Genomic DNA, 25,156 nt, shown 5'->3' on the forward strand with positions numbered 1-25,156 from the left:
GTGTAGTTATCCTTCTTTTGTTGGAATTTTCCTTCTAGCATCCTTTGTAGGCCTGGATTAGTAGAAAGATGCTGTTTAAATTTGGTTTTGTTATGGAATATCTTGGTGATATCAATGGTTAGTGACAATTTTGTTGGATATAATAATCTGAGTTGACATCTATGGCATCTTAGTGTCTGCAAGATATCTGGGTTTCTGGGTTTTAGAGTCTCTGTTGAAAAGTCAGGTATAATTCTGATAAGCCTGCCTTTATTTATAACTTTGTCTTTTTTAGTTGCAGCTTTTAATATACTTTAATATATTTTAATATACTTTCTTTGTACTGTACATTTGTTTTGATTATTATGTATTGGGAGAATATTCTGGCCCAATCTATATGATGTTCTCTAAGCTTCTTGTATATTTATTCTTTATTCCTATCTTATTCTTTAGGTTAGGGAAGTTTTCTTGTATGATTTTGTTGAGGTTATTTTCTGGGCCTTTGAACTGAGAATCTTCATCCTCTTCTATTCCTATTATTCTTAGGTTTGGTCTTTTTATAGTGTCACACATTTCTTGGATGTTTTGTGTGAGAAACTTTTTAGATTTGGCATTTTATTTGACTGGTGTATCAGTGTCTTTTATTGTATTTTCTGTGCTTGAGATTTTTCTCTTTCATCTTTTGCATTCTGTTGGTGATGCCTGTGTCTGTATTTACTGTTCTTGTTCCTAGGTTTTTCACCTACAGGGTACCTTCGTTTGTGTTTTCTTTATTGCGTCTATTTCCATTTTCAGATCTTAAACAGCTTTATTCATTTTCTTCACTTTTGATTCTATTTTCCTATATTTCTTTGAGGGATTTGTTTCTCATTTAAAGGCCTCTCTATCTGATTGATTGCATTTTCTTTTATTTATCTAAGGATTTTGTTATTTCCTTCTTAAAATACTCTATCAACTTCATAAGATGAGATTTAAGGTCAGAGTCTTACTTTTCAGGTGTGTTAGCATATTCTTTGCTTGATGTAGTAGGAGAGCTGGGTTTTTATAGTGTCATATTGCACTGGCTTGTATTGATTGTGTTCTTGTGACTGCCTTGAGCCATTGGGAGTACCAGGCCTTTGGGATTGGTTGTCTTCGGTAGCAGCAGCCTTCTTTGGAGTCAGACAGAGCTATGAGCTGATGTGTGGAATGCAGATCTGCAATTGCAGCTAGAGGTGTAGACTGGAGTAGAAATACTGATATAGTCTGATAGACTAGTTCCTTTTTAGTTTCATTTGTTTGTTGTTTTTTGGTTTGGTTTGGTTTTGTATCTAGTCTATTAAAGCAGCTAAAGATAGTGTAATTCTGATTGTGTGTACAGATAAACGTGTGTTGTTCACACACATACACACAAACAAACAAACACACACACATTATATACTCACATGGACACTCCCAAACCTATCCCCAACTTATGACATTTTTGAATGATTCATTTCATTTGTTTCTATTTTATTATATGAGTGTTTTGCCTATACGTATGTCTATTTAGCATGCATATCCAATTCCATGCATATCCATGAAGTACAGAAGAACACACCAAATACCCTATAACTGGAGTCATATATGGTTGTGAACCTCCATTTGTGTCCGGGAACCAAACTCAGATCCTTTACAAGAGCAGCCAGTACTCTCAGCCACTTATCCAGCCCCATCTCACGTTATTAGCCTTCATATAATACAGACATGTCAGAATTAACAATTTTTGGGTCATTAGCTTATTGATTTCCATTGAATTTTTACTTTAAAAAATGACTTCCCAGAGGTGACACACATCTGGTATAGAAATTTGGGTCTCACTAAAGCAACATAAAATAAATAAAAACATCACTCAGATTCTATAGATATTCACTATTTCAATTTTGATGAGATCGTAGGAGTAGCAGTTGTGGTTGACAGCTATCACAATATGAATTTAAAAGTTGCCTAATGAAATATGCCTTCTCTAACTCCCCAGTAGGCTCTTTGCCTGGCTAAGGTTCATTGTCATCCCCAAATAACATGAAGTTTTCAAAGACGAAAAAAAGTATTAGCATATTTGAGACAACTATTATTATTTATTTATTATTATTATCTTTTCCTGTAATGCAATATAGATGCTTTCAATTTATTTGGAATTATGTGTTTATTTACCACATTTTGAAATAAAATTGTTTTGGCAATTTGGGAATTTCATTTAGCTTGTAATTTTTGTTTTAACCATGTATCTTAATTATTTTCTATGCCAATAAGAATGTTTAAGCATCATTTTTCAGAGTTGTCCATTATAGAGTGAAAATATAGGAAAAATTACCAGCAAAAATAATAAGCTGGAGGCTGGTTGTAAATAAAGGTTTTTATAGTCATAGTTTCAAGATTTCACTTGGATCTCTACTGTGTGTACATGGGATCCTGCCTTCCAAATGTTCGTCTCATCCTAACAGCTGCCTTGGAATCAGTGGGCACTTTCATAGATAGCAGAAGGATTGGTGTAAATTGGCATAATGACTATAAAAGGCACTTTGAAATATCTACCCCATTATGGAGTGTTGGCTTAGCCAAGATGCTATGCTGATTTCTGTCAGATACATCATATCATAATGTGTTCTGTGATTGAATCTTTGCATTCTAGACAGAAAATTAACTGAAAACTTTATGTATGATTTATTTTCTTTTCAAAAGAAATACATGTGTAGGAAGAGAATAAGACTGTACTTTGACTACCACTGTTGTTTACATGTTACAAGTAGAAGTTCAGAGAAGTAGAAGAGTTCTATAAGTATTTGAGGGTGAAATCAGGACTCATAGACATTCATGGAGCAAATTGAGTTGTCTAATAATGGTAAATATTGGTGGCTATCTTCATCATAGGAGGTTCACTGTATCACATCTTTCTGCTTGCCCTGATTCACCATTCGAGAAAGTTGAAATGAACACACCAAACACCCATCATATACATGGCTGCTGTGTTGTATCTTTGGAGACAACACGATTCAAACAGAAGGAGTTCCTTGCCTATGTAAACCAGTAGTATTAACTCTTCTGAAAACTTCAGTTGTAGGATTCCAGAAACCATGTTCTTATTGATAGTCTGAGTCTCTTCTATCAAAGATAGATCTGTTGGTTGATTATATGGAGTATAGTTTAAGATGTCAGAGAGTTGAGTGTCCTATCAATACTGGAATTTGCCATTTTTTTTTTATTAAAGGAACCACATCAGTTTGACAGTGCCTAGTTCTGTGAAACATGCTTTTCTGTAATTCAAGTACATTTCTTAACAAAATCTCCTTGTGAAAGATTAGCTGAGATTTAAGCCAGCTGCAAATATATTGTGCTTGATTTTGTGAATTAGCATGGAGACTAAAATTCCTAGAAAATTGATGGTTGTTGGAGTTTACATAATTCTGGTCATATTAAGAACGTCTGGTTATTTAAATATAATTTGCCCCTTTATGCTGCAATATGATGCCTTTTTGTAAGATGAAGATAGCATTTGATGTCTAATTCGTTTTGTTCTATAGTGAGCAATGTAGTAAGAATCTCTTGTCAGATAGAAAGTCATCCCATTGAATCTGATTCTGCTAGGCTAATGTAACCTATTAGAACTCTGGTCACACAGAAACCAGTGGAAATTTCTTCATGTCTTTCTTTTTCATAGTAAACACATTGTATAACATTTCAATCATTTGGATATTTAGATTATAAAACTTATCTGTAGTGTATTTTGTGGAAAGACATGCATATGTAACAATCCATTCCTTGATTTCTGTATTTTCATTAACATTGATTTTGTTCTTACAATGTCATCTCCACCTAGAGGTTATGAGTTACCTACATGTGCCCTCGTTTTATTATTACTGTCTTATGGGCACTTTATTTCTTCAACTATATAAGTAGCTCCACCTTTATCCTGCATTTCACCACCTTGCACTATCCATTACTTCCTACCTAATAATCTCCAACCACAATCTCTGATTCCAAGCTTTCCTCTCAACATGCAATTCACTTCTCCATTTGAAACATCAAAAACATTCAAAACTGCTTTTATACTATTTTCAACTTAAAGTACATCGGTGTTAGCCATAGCCACCAACACCTTCACTAGATTGCCAAATTTTCTTCAGTCATGGTTTTCCAAAGTTCCTCAGACTCAATGCTATTTTTCTTACAAATTCCCTAAGGAAACCTCAAGTGTTTCACAATTTTAAACAGTGCCTGTAGACTTATATTGACTTATATGTACACAAATTAATTTCCAGTGAACATTCCTCTTGAGTTATGGACATATACAAAACATTGTTTCTATTGAGCACCACATATATTTACATTTCAATTGGTGAAATGTTTATTTACTTATAAAGTCTTATAAATGTATAAGATTTGCTGATTATTACACCTTTTACAAACCTATTACTATGTTTAGAGGTGAAATTGATTGAAATCTATCCAATAGAGTAAAGTAGGACATTTTAGCCATCTTCACAACTTCTTTCTCTCTTGTCCCTCTGAGCGCTATAAATAGACACTGATATCATTTTCATTTAATAAACAATAATACTAAAGCCATGGAGGTTAATTAAGGGTCACAGAGCACAGGACTAGGAGGATTTTTAACATTCCCTTATTGCATGTGTGCCAATGTTTTTGTGAGTATGTAAGCGAACATGGGAACAACTTGCAGGGGCCCATTCACTCCCTCCACTAAGTAAGTCTCAAGGATCAAACTCAAGATGTTATTTCTCCATACTTAGCCACCTTACCAGCCCAGGAATATCAAATATAAGTAGTAGTAACTCAGAGGGATCAGGGTGCAACCGCATGGATATGGGAGTGTCCATCAGTGCTGTGCCTTTGACTCCATTATCAGCACCAGCAAAGGTAAAAAGGACAGTGGACACTTTTGTGCATAATTATACCTGAGATTCTTTCTCTGGTTTAACAGACACTTTAAGTAAGAGGAACATGATATCAGTGGCTATACCACTCAGGAAAGGACTATAGTCAGAAACTATGAATTGTTTGGGATTATATGAGTACTAAAACAAAGATTAATGATTCTATTAAAACAGACCAGCTACTATGGACAGGCCACCTTCTCTGTAAAATATTCCCAATTTGCATACTGAGAATAAGGATAGTCTATGTTACAGTGTATTATTTCAAGCTTGAAGTTAACTAACTAGTTTATAAAGCACAAGACACATAATTCAGGTAGTGCATGACTGCAACCCCCGCACTAGGAGGTAACTAGTGTATCCAGAGCTCAAGGGAACCCTCAGAATTGCAGCGACTTATGAGTCAACCTAGCAAAACTATACAGAAAACAAAAAAAAAAAAGGAAGGGAGAAAAATAGATAACTATGTGTGGCAGAAAGGAAGAAATTATGTTTTAATGATAAATGACATCACCCTGTTTTCATCACTATTCTTAGATGCACATACTCTTTCCAGTATCCTACACTGACCATCATAACCCAGGAATCATCAGATTCTGAAAACAACTGTAAAAAAGACTAATGGCTTCTCATTGAATTTTCAAAGTTTATAATAAAAACTTTGGTCTAGAAGATATGGATCAGCAATTATGAACATGCAGATTTCTTGTCAACAAGCAAAATTTCATTTCCAACACTCATTCTGGGTAGGTCATAGTTCCTGGCAATTCTAGGTCTAAGTCTTTGTACTCTGCTGGTAGTGTAAGTCACATGATACACACACACACACACACAGAGAGAGAGAGAGAGACAGAGACAGAGACAGAGAGAGACAGAGAGACAGAGAGACTCAGAGACAGAGATGTATCAAGGTAGAAAAGAAAAAAAAAAAACAAGAAAGAAAGTATCTCCACAAAATACATGCATCACAAATTTCATGACAATTCTTTTCACCTGGTTTTGGTATATAATGAATATCTTTGTATAATCAATGCAGTTCCAACATATTTTGGCAAAGAAAAACATTCTGAGTGATCATTTCTCCTTTAGGGCTTACATCATGGGGTATTCTCCTATTCTTGTTCTCTAAGCAAGTGGTGATGTAGGATGAATTTTACAAATTCACTCAAAATGATCCAGACTTCAGTGTGGCTAATTCTCACATAAAAATGCCACCTTGGTAAATGTTCTAAATGCAGTGCAGAGGGCTGATCATTGTATTTAGACACATAATCTCAGCAAGGACAGGGGCCTTGTTCAGTGAAAATGTCTTCCAGATGCTCATAAACAAGAGTATGTGCACGATGGTGCACAGGCTCCATGGACTTTCTGGAACATGTGAACTCTGAGTCATTCTGAATTCCTTATTTGTCACTAATCCCTGCAGATCAGTGTCATATTTCAAGTATACCACTAGGGAAAGTTTGTGAGAACTGATTGCATTTGGAAGCTTACTATTAGTGGTGGGGAGTGGTAATTTGTTACCCATGCCACAGATATTTATTCTGCATCTAGATTTGATCTCCATCTCCTGCTAATTGTTAAGCCTATCAAAGATTTTGTGTGATAAATCAAAACCATCCTATTGATGAAAGCCTGTTTGCCAAAACAAAATAATCTAACAATGACCCACATTTCCCTTAGGACTCTTCTTCTATGCTGTACATTCCATTGCATGGAAGTTAAAGTAATAGTGTTAGAAGCCAGATTGCAGATATGGCTTCAGATTAACTAAGCAAATGACTTTGATAATAATGAAGCTACAACAGGCTTCAGAGAACCAGAATAGTTGAAATGGTCCATGCAGACTCTGAAAATATAGACAAATCTGGTACATGTGTACAAGATAATTTTCAAACTTTCTTAAGTATGCTCCCTTCCAGTAAGCTGTAAAGAATCCTGGAGTTCCATAAATGAATGACTGTTCATAAGAAGACACCCAAGAAACAGGAGAGGTTTTTCTACCCCCCCACCACTTTATTTGTGTGTGTGTGTGTGTTTGTGTGTATGTGTGAGAGAGAGACAGAGAGACAGAGATACAAAGAAAGAGAAAGAAAAAAGAGAGAGATTATGCCAGAGTCCACCAGCTTCAGTTGCCTCAAAATTTCACCAATTACAAGTCATCCTTATGAGAAACGCTTAACATTTAAACAAAAATAATGTCTGTATGTTCCCCAAATAAGATCATATTTTGAACCTCAGTAGAGATATCAACCAAGACTTGTTCTTTCAAAACAAAAAGATTGATGTAGCCTTTAGTGCTTTGAAATGGGAAGAGAATCTCAGGAAAAAAATTGTTAAATAAGGGTTCATGAGAACCATTCAATATTTAATTCATATTCTTTACAGAATATTTTCCAATCTCAGTATTATCATAAGTTTATTTGATAGAAATAAATCCTTGCTATTTAAAACATGAAACTTTATGTGGATAATGACTATATTAGCCTAAATATCTAACCTTGTTGTCTTCTGGCCACAAGAGATACAATAGTGTTGAAAGGTTCTTGCTTTGTATGTATCATGTCATTGTCATAGAACATACTCACACAGATGTCAGCCACCTGATGCAGGTAGAGTTGAACCTACCATGTTTTTTCATATTAATCCATATGTAGTTTTATATTCTAAGCTCATAGCTTGCATAATCTATTCTGCAGCTTTCTTTCAGTACCAGCATTGATTATCTCAGTATCCATCAGCATTTCTATTAAGTAAAATTGTATATTTAATCTGCATATTTATATACACAATGAAGAATTATCGTGAAGTTGCCTTGGATGGTAATATGGGTAAACACGACAATTTGTTTGACTTGATATACCTCTTTTCTCTGTAGACTGGTTGGTTCAACAACAAAGCTCTTAGAACCAGAGAAACAAATGTGAGATTTTCAGCCTGTGGCTAAAAGAGGAAAATCCTGGGAAGTTCTCCAAGTCCAGTGATCCATAGGCCAAGGAGACTGGAGACCTGGGCATAAGAGAGGCTCAACTATGAGAATTCATGCATTTAATGATGGATAGTCTTAATTGCCAACAGGATTGGGTTTAGAATCAGATGAATGTGTCTCCAAGGGTATTTAGAAAGATTTAAATGAAGAGAGGAGGCTCACACTGATATGAATGGCATCAATCCTTGGACTGGGCACTGAACTGATTAAGATCGAGAAGGTTAGCTGAACTATGTGAGGGCTGCCTCCTTTATCCCTTCCCTGACATGTGAGACTATTTACCTCAAACTGTGTCAGCAACAACAGCAATGACTAACACATTCCTTTCTTGCATTGCTTTTGGCTGGTATTTGCTGTTGTTATCAAGAGACCCAACTAGTTCTGACACATTGACTTGACCTCTGCTCTTGTTCTCTGAGGCTCCAGGCGATTGGTTCTTCCCTCTGAATATGCAAGCTGTTGGCTGTACCTCCACACTGAGGCTCTATTCTTTGACATAGTCACGCAATACTGGCTCTGGAAACACCTTCACGCGTTTGCTCAATCACCTTGCTAGTGTTCCTTAATCACATCAGGATGACCCATAAGCCTAATGGTTGGTTCATATTCTTTATAAACCATCCACTCAGATTTATTTTTGTTGTGAGGATATATACTTCTGGGAGTAGTTTTTTGCTTTGTTGCTGCTGTGTCCACAGGCGGTAACACACACAGTGCTTAGTGTCTTTATAGACATCCACTTTCTTTGTGTAGTTAGATTTTTTCTCCGTGACAGGGTTTGGACCATTGGATAACTCAGCTGATCATTAAAATACAGTGAGTTTTTGTTGAATCCATTGAATGCTACTTATGTTTTAATGAGCATTAATGAGCTCTGCGATTGTCCTGTGGAGCAAAACTCACAACTCATTAGGTGGATTCCCAAAATGCCTAAAGGTGAGCGGGCACTGCTTTCGATATATAAGGTAATTTCATACTTAATTAGTTCCCACCTTGCTACACTGCAGATACAAACACAGAACTATGGATTAAAATGGCAAATGTGTTGTTCGCTGTGACAAGTCAATGAAATGGTAGAATTCACAGAGAGCCCGTGTGCATAGTTTCAGGCCCTTTTCTATTATGCTAATAAATTGGCATGTTATGACTGGATTCACAGAGAATAGAGTAGAAGGAAGAACAGTTAAATGATTTCTAAGTGAGTTGACATTTCTCTGTAGAGTGTGAAGAACCTGCATGTCTGCACTCAGAAGCACTCATCAGTGGGACTAACTCATTCACTGAGGATTTAATCATGTGAGAAGAGATTTACACATAAGGTATTTTGCCTCACAATAAGAAACCTGAACATTGGAATTATCACTTTGCTCTATGAATAGAAATGAGTGAACATATAAAAATGATCAAGCTACTGACCACATGAAGTTCACTAAAACTCAGAAATTTGATAACAGAATTGTAAGGCCATCTGAAATTTCTTAGTCCTCCCCTCTAACAAGAGGAGCAGAGCTGTTCCAGGATAGAATAATTTCAGGAAGGTATCCCAGAGCATCACCCATAAACTGACTGCTGTAATTCATTTTGTAATGGTTTTCTTGTTGTCAGATTTTGTGGATGTCATGGCTGTAGCTGTGGTTTAAAAAAATCATGATATGGCTCACACTGTGTACATTTCACTTTTCTTTCCATATATGGAGGGGTGAAATGAGAGCCATATCCAAACTGTACAAATACATAGACTGGACTGAGCCTAGAACTTTTCTTTCTCTGCTCTACCTATCCCTAGGTCTAGGCTTGGAAGCTTCTAGCCTCTGCACAATCTAATCTTCAAAGCTAACTGATTTAATCAGTCTTCTCTTGGCTTCTCACTGAATTGCTCTGCCTGACCTCATACTAACTTTGGTTATATGTTCCAATCTTCTGACTCTTTACCATTTCCTGGATCATTCTGTGTTCACCTGTGTCATGCTTGATTTCTTTGCCACCTGTCTTTGTAAACTATCCCACTAAAATTGCCATACAATACCCCCATTCTATCCCTGTGCTGTTCTTAAATAGCCTCATATTCATATGCTGATTTTTGTCAGAGTTGGCTATATCCTATCTCTGACTCATTCCATCAAATCTTTCTCTGATTGGTCACTTGCCACTCAACTAAAAATCACTTTCAAACATGGCTGCTTTCTTCTAAAATCTAACCTTCATTGTTAGGATTAAAGATGTGTACGAAGGGCAGGTCTATATTCAAGTCAGATCATACTGCAATCCAGAGCATGCCTGCATTCCAGCCATATCACTTACATCTAGAAGCTCTTTGGATGTACTCCTTTGTCAGACCAGCCATGGTACTGGATTAAAATTCCTTTATATATTGGCTGTAGACTTTACTGCCTGGCCCATGTCTTGCTGAGATAGCAGGCATCACAATGCCAAAGTAAGGCTTGAAAGGCAAGCTGGGAATCAGAATAAGAACTCTAGCAGTAAATTCTCATGAATTCATAGAGCCAGGGAAGTCAAGGTTTATGGGAGGCCCTATGGCTACCATTCAATGCTAGGGCATATCATCAGTCAGAAAGAATGGCCTTATGGATGACAATCTATAAATATTCAAGGTCAGAGAGCACAACCTTTGGAGGACTTCCTCCTTGGTGGAGTGTGTGAAGTTACCATAGACTTTATGGAATAGAAACTGGTCTAAAGAATTCAGCTCTTTCTTTGGCTGTTTCTCCATGTGGATCCATGCATTTTGGGAAAGAAATGTGTGTTTTTGCCTCCCACCATCTTTTGGAAGTAGAAAACTTATTTTGAATGTATAGGTTCACAAGTATGAGAATCTTTCTTGACTCTCAAATAAAATTCCAGATTTTAGACTTTTGACTTAATGTTGGAATGAGTTTATATGTAAGCATAGGATTATCCAGAATGGGGAGATTGCATTTTGTATTGTTGGAACATGGATCTTGGGGCATCTACAAGGAGAGAATGCTAAGTTTGGGTCAGACTGGAGTATGGCCCTCAAATGTCTAGAAATTAGGCCAGACTCTGGTATTTGGAGCTGAGGCTTTTCACATTATTTAGATTGGTATAAAGTTACTACTTTTATTATCAAAGGGAGAGAGACATGGAATTGTGCATATATCATCTTTATCATCTGAGACCCTATCCCATCTGGGGACCAAGAAGGAAATAATTCATTACCCTTGTCCATAGGCCTCTAGAACTGTAAGTTACACAAACTCTCTACATAAAGTAGTGCCTCAGATATGTCATTATTTTAATGCAACGTGGGTTAGCACATAGGGTTAGTGTTTGAATTCATGAATTTGAGGGCATTGCATATAGTCCTTAAACACCATCAACAGGAGTTGCTTCAGTTTAAGGAAAGGAAACCACAGTTGAAAGAATCCTATTCCTAAATTCTTGAACTTTTTTTTTAATATAATCCCTCCAGAATCCCTAGGAATTTGTAGCTTTCAAACTTTCAGGTTTAAACCTTTGCAGAAAGTACAACCTCAGAATAACTAAACTTCTTCAAAGATGACTTTGAAATCTTCCAATCCTTACACATCAGGTTTTTGGAGGCTGTTGGAAAATAACAGCTCATATCATGCAGACAATATGCCTGCCTTTCAGGGCAACAAGAATGAGATTAAATATGTATGAAGGGTTACATTTGTAGCTAGCACATATAGTAAAAGGGAAGTACAACAGATCAAAGGTCTATACCTGGCAGAGGGAAAGCACACAAAGCCACTTTTCTGAGATGCTGACCCTTGAGTAGAAGATGGTTAGAGTAATCTTATGATGTCTGTAATAGTATCTTTTACAGACAGAATGGAGAGGGGAGGGGCCTGGAGCCAGGGGTAGCTAGGAGGACAGGGCAGGGAAAGCATGCAAAGAATGTATGAGTTAAGCCCAAGGTGGGGAAGATGTAAGATTACATTTTGTAAGACTGTCTAGCTTTTGTAAAACACCAATGAACTCTGTAATCCAGTCATATGAACTAAACACAGTGACTTGCAGTTTTATGTCTTAAACTCTTTAGAGTCATTGTTAGTCTTACTAAATTCCCAATGCTATCTGCCTCAGCACATGGCTACTAAGCATTTATTGATGAATCAAAAGTTCAGAAAGAATTAAGCTGTTTTTGTGTTGAAACTACTAATATGATTTCAAAAAGTATATATATATGTAAGTGTAAAATTTTTGATTGCCCCAATTGTCAATCACTACTGTATTTCCCCCAAGAAAGTTGTGAATAACTTCTGACAGGGACAAATACATTGAGACCCACAGCTACTTGGAAAAAAATAAAGCTTTCAATGTATGAATATATATGTATCCACATTATATATGTATGTATGTATATATGTATGTATATATGATATATATGTATATGTATATGTATATATATAAATATATTTGAAAAGAAATGAAGTAATATTCAGAAAAAATGTTTAATAAAATATAAAGTATTTTATAAACCAAATTTACTTTTTTGAATATAGATATCAGTAGAAATTGTGATTGTTAAAAATGATAATATCTTAACTCAGCAAACTCAATTTACCTTCATAGCAAAAGGTATGATATCATCAAATGACTGAAAATTTTTTTACAATGTTAGATAAGAAGATATCCAGCTGTAGTTGGTGATGAGTTAGACATTGAAAGCACTTCAGAGTTTTTATGTAATTGATAATTTTGTCTGATGTTAATGGAAAAATTCTTTGCCACAAGTTACCTCTCAGCTCTGGAGAAAGCAGAAAATAAAGAGAATAAATATATACATATATATGTACGTAGAAACTTTTGTGTCACAAATGACACTAAATAATGTATTCATTTATGCCTATGTCTATATTTAAATATATATAATTTTCTTGAGATCATGTTTTACCCTGTGCACTGTGACTATTATTGTCTTTAATATCACATAGCAATATCATGACTGCACCAGTAATGCTTTTAAATTAGACTTACCCTCCAGCACAGGAGATCAGTTTATACTTGTTTTATTTAAATAGCCTAAGCTTAAAATTAAAAGCAGCCATGTGGAGACCATGCCAGGTACACACACAAATCAGTACAGGGTTGTAGCAAGAATGTCATCCATGTTCACAGATATGAAGGTGATAGAATTAGATGAATAAATGGTCAAAAATTTAAAAAAATTACCAGACTTTTTCTGCTGAATAGGTGTTTAGAAGGACACCATTCTACTGTACGTGGTGTCTTCAGAGTGTTTTTTATAACAGAAATTTACTGTTTGACATTAGGCATTTTTTTACATATCTAATGAGTGATATACAAAGCTTACTGTTTGTGATGACAAATTTTAAATAGAAACAGTCAGATCATCAATGTGTCAGCCTTACATGTAATAATAATCACTGAGCATTGTGGATGATGGTTAAAAGTCTTTATTCTTTCCTTAGTCACACTGGATTTCTAAGTCTGTCTTCTCCAGGCATTCACAACTCCTTCTCTTGATAAAGTAATAGACAAAATCAGCCTCTAGAAAGATTAAATTAATTGCAAAAGAGGATAGTGGTTTAACCTCACTGGGACACAGGCCTTACACACTAACCGGGGAAAAGGTTTCTCTGCTGTAGATCAACATGCAAAATATTCTTAGCTTAGATGGGATTAGGTGTATCAGAGAAAAGAAGTCTCACTTTGGTGGTTTATTGTTCAAGGTAAGAAAATATCATTCACGTATTGACAGACTTATGCATTACCAGGACAATAGAGTCACAGTCCTCTGTATGAACAACCATGGAGAGCTTACCTTCTGCATCCCTAGAGGGTTTTCATATTTACTGTAATGAGTAAGAAGCTGGGGATAGGATAATGCATATTCCATGACAGGTAAGGAAGGCATTCTTGTGAGAATGACTTAAGATAGGCTCAGTCTTGTTTAGGCAATAAAAAGGGGAGGGATGTGGAGAGCTTTTGGGGCTGTCTGGCAGGAATCTGATATTGGCCAAGGACACGGAAATGACCTTCAGTCAGGAATCTGACATTAGGCTAGAACAAAGAAGTAATTTCAGGCAGGAATCTAAATTTTGGGCTAGAACAAAGAAGTAATTTCAGGCAGGAACCTAAATTTTGGGCTAGAACAAGGAAGTAGGTTTCAGACATGAAAATGACTTGGGCTAGGACAGGAAAGTAGGCTCAGATATTTTGGTCATTCTGATAAGCCCTTAGAAATAGTGATCATGGGAGTGTCATGGAACTCTGTCTATTGGCTTGCTTGTTCTTTGACTATCAGTGTTTATTGTCTTGCTTGTTCCTTAAATATTTGCATCTATTATATTGCTAGTTCCTCAACCTGGAACTGACCTTAATATTTGCATGAAGTTAAAATGGTATAAAAGCAAAAAAGAGAAGAAGGGATGAGATAGGGGGCTTATGGGGGAGAGAATGAGGAAAGGGGAAGACATCTGAAATGTAAATAAATAAAATATCCAATAAAAAAAGAAGCTGGGGCTATAGCCTTCTCTGTCAGAAGCACTAGATGTCTTCTGTGTGTGAATGTGCATGTTTGTGAGTGTGTGAGTACCACACAGGCTCATGCACATGTGCATGTTGGGTACACTAGAGTTTTGATAGTTATGAGCTGCAACATAGATTTTGGGACTCAAACTCAGATCCTCTGCAGATGTTTTTTATGACTGAGCCATTTCTCTAGCCCATCACGAGGATTTTTAGTTTCTTTTTGATCCAACATGGAGCTTACTACCACAGAAGCTCTAGTAGATAGTGAGAGACCATAGCTGTTGTCTTCAGTTCTGAGCATAGTCCAACTGTTATGAACTAAGTATGAGGCTTCCTAGGATATCTACAGGTAGAAGCAGCCAATGAGTATTATTAAAATAGTAAAATAATGTAAACTTGTTGAGGCTGTTTAAAAACCACAAAGTTAAATAATACTTTATTCAAATAGAGGAGTAGACCCTGTAATGTTTCAAATACAAATATGGGATACTATTGTAACTACAAATTATAAGAAAAGTTAAACATTTTACTGATATATTCTACTAATATGAAAAGAAAGAAAACTTCATGAGTGGGGATTTAAAGGAAGGCTTGAAAATCACAAGGATTTCTAAATAAGTACTGTCAACGAAGTCAACAATTGTCACTTGTGCTTACCTGCTAGCATGGGTACTTAAAAACTTACTAACCTTACACTATGAGGCAGTACTAGAAATAAAGCAGTAAGATCTTGGGAGCTGAATGCAGGTAGGGGAACAAAACACTGAGTTGGCCACAACATTTCATAAAATGCACGGAAGGGACAATGGGGACCAGACTGATTTATATCTGAGTCCCCTGCATGGCTCAAAGCTATATGAACAATACACTTTATGAAACAAAATGAAGATGGAAGTAAATGCAGGACTGTGGTATCTAAGAATCACATAGTGGATCTCTCAAAGCTCAACATGACTTCACTAAGAACACAACAGCCTCTAAAACCCTAATCAATCAGAAAAGCTCCTTCATGTATGTCAGAAACATATAGATAGAGGTGTGCCAGAGATGGACAGAAATGGATTTCAAACAAGCATAATAAACAGAAAATATTTTAAAGTCCATGAAAGGTCAATCAATGATAGATTATAATGAATAGTATTTAAATGCAATAAAAGAAAAATTTTAATTTCTAAAATATCAAAAGTGTTTGGAATGTGGAGAAAAATGAGGTAGAGATTTCGTTTCAGTTTGAGTGGTTCTCTAAGTCAATGTATCAGAGAATGAAGGGGTAGAAGGAGGAAAAGAAAGGCAGAGGTCTGTGAGGGGTGGAAGGAAAGGGTGATGTGTGCTAGAGGGCATCTCAACAGAGAGAAATTAGATAACTGACAGAATTACTGACTAAAGAAATATGTATAAACTTTACCAAATGAAAAGAAAATGAAACACAACACCTGGACATGACATGGAAGCCTCATATCTAAAATTAAAATGAATGCATACAGAAAAAATGTTCTCATTGAGAAAGCATCCAGGAAGCACACACACACACACACACACACACACACACACACAAAAGAACACTGGAGAAATGAGACTTTTTTAACATGCTGAAGAAAGCTGAGACTACCTAGTTTTTTTCCATTCAACTAAACTGACATTTAAGTAAGTCAGCAATACAGCATCCAAATTACATTCTTGGGGTATAATACTTTAGAAGTTCGTCTATACCAAATCCTACAGTAAATGCATTAGAAACATCCTCTGCATGAGTGCCTGACCCCAGAGCAGCCATCTTGCCAAACTCTGAGCACAATCGCACTGATTTGAATCTTTTCCTTTCTTCAGCTGATATTTGCTGGCATATTTGAGGCAATGCACTTGGCATTAGTTTGGGAACAGAAAAGAGGATCATCTTGAGAAGACCCAGTGTCTGTGTGTCAAATACCACCGTGTATACCGCCATACACAAAACCTTGCCCTCAGTACATGGAAAGTCAGAACCCGTACATGTTTGTGGTTTTGCATTGCTCTTTGTAGTAATTTCATTCCTCGAAGGGGGTCTTGGCATTTGTTTAAACACATTTTTAAAGGAAAAGCTAAAAACAAATATTTTGAAAGAAAAACCTTTCTGCTATGCTTTTCAGCTAGTCTGAAAGAAACTAGTCCAACACAGCTTCTCACCCCAGATCTGAAAGGCAGAGCAGAGCGTTTCCAGAATTTTCCTTTGTGCTTGAGAAAATAATGACTCAATCAATTAAAGACACCTCAGAAGCAATCTGTGCAAGTCACCTTCCTATTCTACCATCAGCAATGCTGATCAATAATTGAACTCCTTTTATTTTTCTGTTTTCTTTGGAGCTTCAGAAAAAAAAAACAGTTTTATCCCATGCAAAATAAAATGCAGGAATAAAAAGAAATTCAAAATGACTATGGAAAATTTGTAACCTTTTCCCAGCAGGAGAGAAGTTAACTGTGCAAACAGGTCATTTAAAATGACTAAGAGCTGGCTTGCTATGTGCCCCTTGGATGGCTGATGATTATTTACAAAGCAGGTTTACCCTGGCATGAACCCCTCTGGATGCCAGCTAAGAAAACCCAAGACGGCTATGACAGGCCCCTTACTAATACCAAAGCGATTATTTCAGATGAGTGCTGCATTCTGGGATGAAGAATGGGAATAGAATTTACCTCTAATGCAGTATGCAGACCATGGCTAGCATCATATGGGCAAGATCTTGGGATGTGTTCAATTTGCATATTACTTTATTAACATTTATATTGGCCAAGCAAAAGGAGGTCACATGTGGAGCCCAGAAGTCACCACCTGCTTGAAGGATATTTGACTTAATCTAGCCAGATCGAGAAATCAATAGGAAGAGGAATATGAGTGTCTTTTTGGTATCCTATGCTGGCTGAATCCCTTTGTGTAACTCTTATCTGGCCCCTCAACACTCTTGTTGCTTTTTAACTTCAGGGATAATTTCCTGTCTTTCTTTTTAAATGCTTCATGCACAGATCAGCTGTCCTTTCTGATTCCATAGGTGTCAATCTGCAGTGGATGATGAGTGTTCTTTTCTGAAAAAAATGTGACAGACACTAGAGATACCTCCATGTGTGAATGATGCATCATAAACCCACCCATCTCCTGAGGGAGAACATTGTCAGCTGGCATGGCATACCAATGTCTAACTCATCATCTACACCCACTCTATTGTCAGGAGTTGGTTTTTCTTTATGGAGTTTTGAATTATATCTGTACCTTTGCAAAGGCCACTATCCTAGCTGGGTTTAAGAGTTGACTTGATATAACCCAGAGACATCAGAGGAAGACTAAACTGGGTGATTGACCAGAACAGAGTGGTCAAGGTTTGTGACAGATTGGCTGTGATTGGAGTTGCAGGGCTCAGTACTCTCTAGGCTGTGACATCCTTCAAAGGGACCTGAAAGGAGAGCAATCCTGTAGTCAAAGTTCAGCCATGGTCACTATGTGACTTTCTGCCCTGACTTCCTTGAGTGATGCACTGTGACATGGAAGAGAAATAGGAAATAGACCCTTTCTTCTCTTACATTGGTTTTAGTTGTAGTGTTCATCATAGAAAAAAGAAAAAAAACAACAAAGAAAGAAAAAAGAAAAGAAGGAAGGAAGGAAGGAAGGAAGGAAAGAAGGAAGGAAGGAGAAAACCAGGAGAACCCCATAACACCCATACTTGGGATTGCAAATGTTTCTTTGTCTGGAAAGTATATATGCCACGGGACCTATGTGTTTCCTTCCCTGGAAGAGGTTCTGCAGATAAATGACAGTGCGAAGTGGAAGTACTTCAAACTGCTTCCCAGAACAGAAAGTCGTTGATGCTCAGTCCCCTAATAGCAAGCACTTAAAAATACTTCACCTAGCCATTTGCAAACTAAGTTACAATAGGAGTCATTTAGAGCATAACAGCCACTTCTTTATGTTGGTGTTGAGATTTTAAACGTCATGATATGGCAGCATTGACTCCATGTAGAAAAGCTTGTTGGCCCTATAAAATAGAGGCTTCGAAAAACTTAGATTCTGTTTAATAATATCTCAGTACGGGAAATGGATACAAAGAAGCCTTGAAACGTGTACCTGAGGCAAGGCATATGGAATGTGTGTGTGTGGTTGAGACAGCCCCCTGTACTAAAGTTACAGAGACCTTAGATAGGCATATCATACTCTAGTGGAGGGAGTAGAATCTCACAATGTTCTCTTTGCATTCCTTTGTTCATTCACATCTCCTCATATTAGTGGAGCAAATCAACTCAACAGAAGAAAAAAATTATCTTGGCTCACAGTTGCCAATGCTTTGCCACTTGGTCACAGTGGACCTGTGGTGAGGCAAAAAAATCCTATTGGAAATGAAAACAAGCAGATATGCTTGCCTCATAGTAGCTTGGAAACACAGAGAGCTAACAGTATAAATTCTAGGGAGATTGTGGAGAGCCACATAGTGCTGCGCCTTTAAGATGGCACTGGTCTCCGCCTTCCGCCACCTGCTGGTGAGGACTCTTAGGAGTAAACAGCTCCTTATTTGGCTGTGGCAGTTGGTCTGGCTTGTCTTCCTGTGTGTGGACCTATCTGCTGTTGCCACGTGGCAGACTGGGGTTGGCTAGTCCTAGAGTACTTAAGCCTGGGAGACTCTTCCCCTGGGGTCATCAGTTAGAAGATGGTTCAAAGGTCCTGAATAAACTGCTTGGAGAAGAGCTCGTGCGTTGCATCTTCCTTGCTGGTTGAGGGTGGACGCGACAGGAGATGATCTCAATAGCTTTCTTTCTCCAACCTGACCTTGTCTTGGTAAGGCCTTCTATTGTTATGTTTACCATGGCCATAAATATTATGAGGACAAAGGGTTCATTTCAGCTTATAACTCTCAGATTATACTCTATCACTTAGTGAATTCATGGACAGGGGGGCAGCAACTAAAGCAGAGCTCTCCGAAGAAAGCTGCTGCTTATTGACTTGCTCCTCCTGGCATGCTTAGCCTGATTTCTTATAGCACCTAGCATGACCAGCCCAGGAGGTGGCATAATGCATGTGAGGTGGGCTCTTCCATACTAACCACTAACTGAAAGGTACACTACAGGCTTCCTCACAGGCCAATCTCATGGAGGAGCTTTTCTCAGCTAAGGTTACCTTCTGGAAGGTGCTCCTGGCCTGAGCAAAACAGATATAAAAGTAGCCAGCATAACCGCACTTTCTACTTTTAATCTTCTTCTAATAATGACATCAGATTATGACTCCACTGATGAATTAAGCCACCAGTAAAATCACAGACTTCCCAATCTTGTGTGTGTGTGTGTGTGTGTGTGTGTGTGTGTGTGTGTGTAAGAACAGTGAGAAGGCTCAGTGGGGTACAGATGGTAGCTGTCAAGTCTGATGACTTGAAATAGATCCCTGAACCCACATGGTAGACAGAGAGAACTAACTTCCCTAAGTTGTTGTCTCGAGCAGGGACTCTTATCTGTTAGGAGCAGGCTATTGATAAGGGGTTAGAATTCCCCTGGGGAGAGGAGTGATAGGTCCTGCTCCACTTAGGGATCCTGTACTGGATTTGACTGTGAGACCATCAGCTCCTCGAGAGGAAAGAGAGAAACGCCAAAGACAGGTTTTGGGATTCAGTTACATTTTTAATGATGCATAGCAGACAATATATTAAGACAATTGCTGCAAGATATTGTCACATTTCCTATGCATTGCCTCTAACAATATGCACAATGAACACAAATAATAAATTGCTAATTACCAAAGAAATAAGCATAGCAATAAAAACATCATTCGTTCGACCTGAGTCCTTATGTTGGTTTTGGGTTACAGGTCTGGAGTCCAGGAAGGCGGGGTCAGGCGCTTCCAGATAGTTGAATTGCTAATTTGACTTAATAGGGTGCTTAACTACAAAAAAGCTGGAGGCTTTGGTCTCTGGGTTAATTCTTTGATGATCAAGTGCTGAGGAGGCTTTGTCTAGAGGATCACATTGGCTAGTCATGGCTACAAGTGTGAATGAAGTGTTCCCATCGGGCTCCCCTTTTTATGTTGGATTTGGCATTATTCCTGATGTGCACGGCAGATAACCACTCATGTCTGGTTATCGAAGGGCTATGATCTCATCACAGCTGGTTATCACATCACAACTTATTTCCAGACTTGTCTTTACAAGTACCAGACTAGTCTCTACAAGTTTCCTATTGCAAAATCGAGTTGGTCCTGTTTAAGGGCCTGCTCCCTATAGTTGTCTTCTGGCCTCCTTGTGTATACTATAGGTCACACATATTCCCCTAACTGCAAATAAACAATTGTAATAATATTAACTTAAACATATCTTGCTGGTACTGAAGAGCAAGGTAGACTTTGATGATAGTCTTCTTTTTCAATCAAAAGGGTTTTTGGATGAAGTCATCTTGTTTGAATGACATGGCTTTTTGTTTTATTTGTCATGGTGAGCACTAAGAAGATGGGCTTGGGTACAGCAGCAATAGCTGTCTGGAGAAAAATAAACAGAATAGCAATGAGACAGTGGAGTTCTTAAGTGATACTTCAATTGTAGCACTGAAAAGGCTTGTCAGCATAATGATGGAAGAAAGACAGATGACTCCTGTGGTGAAGTCAAATGACAGCAGAAACCTTAACCAAGGAGAAATAAGGACCAAGATAGTCAGGGAAAAGATGGGTCTGAACAGGGGGGAAGTGGAAAAAATACTGGAGGTTTTCCATGGGGGTTTTAGGGTTGGTGTATTAGCAGGTTCAACAGAACAAGGGGTTGGATGCTAGCCAAGAGTTCTGGAACCTTTCAGAGTCAGGAAGCCATTGCAAGGGGACAACCACAGAAAAGATGAGGTACTGGGAGATCAAGCACTGTTATGAGCAGTGGTAGTAAAGAAAAAGCACAGGCAGAGACAGCTCTGATACTAGACAGAATATGCAAAGGGTTGCCAATTCTGACTACCTGTGACTCAGGAAGCCAATACTTGAAGTTTACTTGTAATTGAGAACATTAATGGATAAAATGCTTCATGGACGTGATGTGCATATTAGTCAGGGTTCTCTGATGAAACAAAACTAATAGAATGAACATATAGGATTTATTAGAGTAGCTTTAGATTATGGTCTGACTACTCCAAGAAAAGCTATTTTCTAATTGAAAGCTCAAGAATCCAGCTAGATGTCTCATATGGTCTTCAGCATACTCCAGAATCATGAGCAAGTAGGCTCTAGTGAGGGAGTTACTTGCCAGTAAGAGCAAAGCAAGCAGAAAAAGAGCAAGGTCTTCCTTCTTCCATGATCTCTACAAAGGGGACTTGAAGAAGGTGTGGCCGAGACTAACATGGGTCTTCTCACCAAAAAAAAAAAAATCTGAATGTAGGTTGAGTCTTCTGACTTTAAGTGATTCAGTCAAGAAAAATATCCACAGGCATACCCAGCACCTTGAGCCATGGTTAATTCCAGATGTAGTAAAGTTGACAACTAAGAAAAACCATTACATACTCCTGGACACTTTATGTGATTTGTTTAGCTTGGCCATAGCATCGTATGCTGATTTCTTTATTCAAACCAGTGACATGGAAAGAACAATCCGCATAGTCCTCTTCTTTGGTTTTGTGTCCTTTCTAGGGTCTAATGACCCATTAAAGAGACAGACATCAGCACAGATTCCAGTGAAAAACATCAGGCAGTGGTAGTATCAGGGAGGATAAATCACAGTAAGATGAGCAAACACACAGGGAGAGATTAAATCAAGTCCGGAGACATTCATTAGTAAGCCGTGTCTATTCACTTGCTAGCCATTATGCAAGGTACAGTGATATTTATCAGTGATTCAAAGATGACTAAGATTAAGGAGAATGGGAATGGTTCATGAATAAACATTCTACAGGTGAAGGTTTTCCTCTAGGGTCAAGAGCTGTGAAGCTGTGCAGGGGCTACTTAGCATATTTGCACAAGGCCTTATAGTATAACTTATTCAGTAGAAGACTATGGAACACAGCCAAGAAAGGAAGGAAAAGGCCAAATTCAGAGAGGGGTTATTGATTACCAGAACCTATGGCAGCACTGTATTCAAAATCAGTAGTCATGTATGGCAAGGACTGATTCCAAGCAGTAGATGCAGAGGTTCAGAAAACAGCATAGTTCATGTGAAGAATCATTTAGAGAAATGATGGCTGCATTCAGCAAGAGTGGGCAGTATGGTTTAAAATAGTTGATGCTACCTCAGGAATTAGTGCCAGGAATTGGTAATGTGGAAGGAAGTTAAGAAAATGCAGGTATAAAGGGAGTGCTATCAGAGGTAAATTTTACACATTTATGCTTTGACTTTCAGGACATTATGAAGGAAGAATAAATGTTCAGAATGTGAGGAACATGTTAAGAATTCATTGGAAGAGAGGTGAGGTGGAACAGGTCCAAATCCACATCAGTGAAAGTGGGAAACAGCAGTTGTGTGTTTATTCAGTTTGTCAAAAGTACAAGTTAAATATGGAAATCATAATGTAGAAATACATTTTAAGCATTAATTTATAAGAAAGTTCAGAGAGAAGAAGCGGGGAGAATGAACTTGGGTTAATGTCATGGAAGACTCAGCAGAGCAGCCATGTTGGAGGCAGGGAAGGTAAGCACAAGACAATCCAAAGACTGAACAGAGCCAGTGTCTTTTGACAAGTGTGGAAGAGCCATTGTGTGAGGCTCTGCTGGAACTGGCCTCTGCATCTTTTCTTACTCTTGCTGAGGGAAAGATTCCCTAAATGAGGACATGTGACAGAGGAAGCCTACCCATAAATTTTCAGAAGAGATAACAGATGAAGTGTGTCTTCACGGACACATGCCCACCTCCAGAGTGGATATGACTCCTTTCCTGGTTTCATCTATATTGTTTTGAGGTTCATCATATTCTGTACACATGCCCAACTAGACTTTATTCCTTTGGGCCGCACCATTGCCACTTTCATCCCTCTCTTTCCTGTGAGCTCCCTTCTCCCCAAGTATCCACTCCTGACTTAACAACAGATCTACTTCGTTGTCCCTTATGGCTCATCCTTTAAACTTCCTTGAGTATTTTCTACTTTTTCTTCTAAGCTTTTACAACCCGTGCTTAGCGCATGCAACCATGGATAGCTAATAATGTGGGTCAAGATGGATTTTAAATTTCCTTAAAATATTAGTGGTGTTGTTTTTGTGTATTTCTGGACTGTGAGCTTTGTAGATGGCAATGTCTCAGTGTCAGAAGACTGGACATACCTTGTGCTGCTCCTATGTGTGGGAGGACTCAGGCCCTGCCAGTTCCTCTTCATAAAGATCTCCCAGATGCTCTGAATTCCTCTCTGGTGTGTTTCCTACTCATGTATGGTTTCCTGATATAACATGAAGACAGTTAATCTTTGGATTTCCTCATTTTTCTTCCTTGGCATTCATGCCAGGACTCAGCAGAAGAAGGCTGGGTGGGAATGACTTATTAGGAGGACGTAGAAGCAAACTGTCAGACTTGTCCTCAACTCTGGATTTAGATTGCAAGCATAAAACATGCTTCAGTTATACATTGTTGGGATATTTCAAGTACAGAACTTATTCAAATATTCAAACCTTGGTGGTACATATAAGGCAAGCTATTCTCTATTTCAAATGGGTTACAATGGCTCATACCAATGTGTTTCTGAAAGTGCTGTGGCCATAGTTTCAGAAAGTTGCCAATATTAACATGATTGATGTGCACTGAAATACTCAGAATATTCCAGAGTTAGCATTTTCTTCCCTGTAGTGCAAATGTGCTGGTGTGATTAGTTGGTGCAGAAGGATGATTCTATGCTTCCTCTATTTCAGAAGACAAAATTGCTGTAAATTCTGTATATAGCTTGATGTGTAAAGGTTGATGGTTGTATGTTTGATGCAAACTATGTTTTGGTTATTTTGCAATGGATTTTTATGAATGTAATACCTGTGATTGAGTAAGGCATGGAATCTGTTAATTATGTGCTCAAAGTCAGTGTTCAGAGTAGAAATACCCTGTAGGCTGGTGTTCTGCTATGCCATCTTGCCTGATTAAACATCTAAGATAATTATGACTTGAAATGCTGATTTAATTTTAACTTTGTTGAAAAGTTGAGAAACATTTTGTTTATTTAAAAACTTTCATTCATTTTATTTTTTATGTGGATAAGATTTTTGTCTAGCAGAAGAGGTTTTTGGATCCTCTGACTAAGGGTCTTCTTGGAGTGAAACATTTGTTTTGTCACCTGAGTTATCGATTCAGGTCCTACAAACTGAGATTTTTTGGGAAATGTCTTTGTTCTCTTTCCCTTCCCTTATAACTGAACATTAATGTTTCTTTTCTTCTTTGCTCAGATTGTCTATTAACGTGTTCTGCTCAATCCTTCGCAGGAAGGTGTCTCTGAAAAACAAAACAAAACAAAACAAAACAAAAACAAACTAAAATCCCAACCAAACCAAACCAAACCAAAAAGCCCAAGCAACAACAACAACAATAACAAACTTTTGGGGTGTGCTTGGGGTCATCAACTAAATTGAGTTCCAGTTCCAGTTTCCAAACTCAGATAAAAATGAAAACAGTAACCAGTACAGCAATGGGGTAGATATTAGGTAGGTATGCCAAAGTCCAGTATAGACCACTGGGATAGTCCAAGTTATTTACACTCGTATTAAGGTGAGAGCTAACTTTCTGTCCTTCCCTGGGTTCAGCATAAAGGCTCCACAGTTGAGAGGGTCTCGAGGAACACATCCTGTGCTGATGACAGGGAACTCTAAGCGTCAGCCACCAAATGGGAATGTGAC

Source organism: Grammomys surdaster, unplaced genomic scaffold, assembly GCF_004785775.1.
Source record: "Grammomys surdaster isolate TR1022 unplaced genomic scaffold, NIH_TR_1.0 311, whole genome shotgun sequence".
NCBI lineage: Eukaryota > Metazoa > Chordata > Mammalia > Rodentia > Muridae > Grammomys > Grammomys surdaster.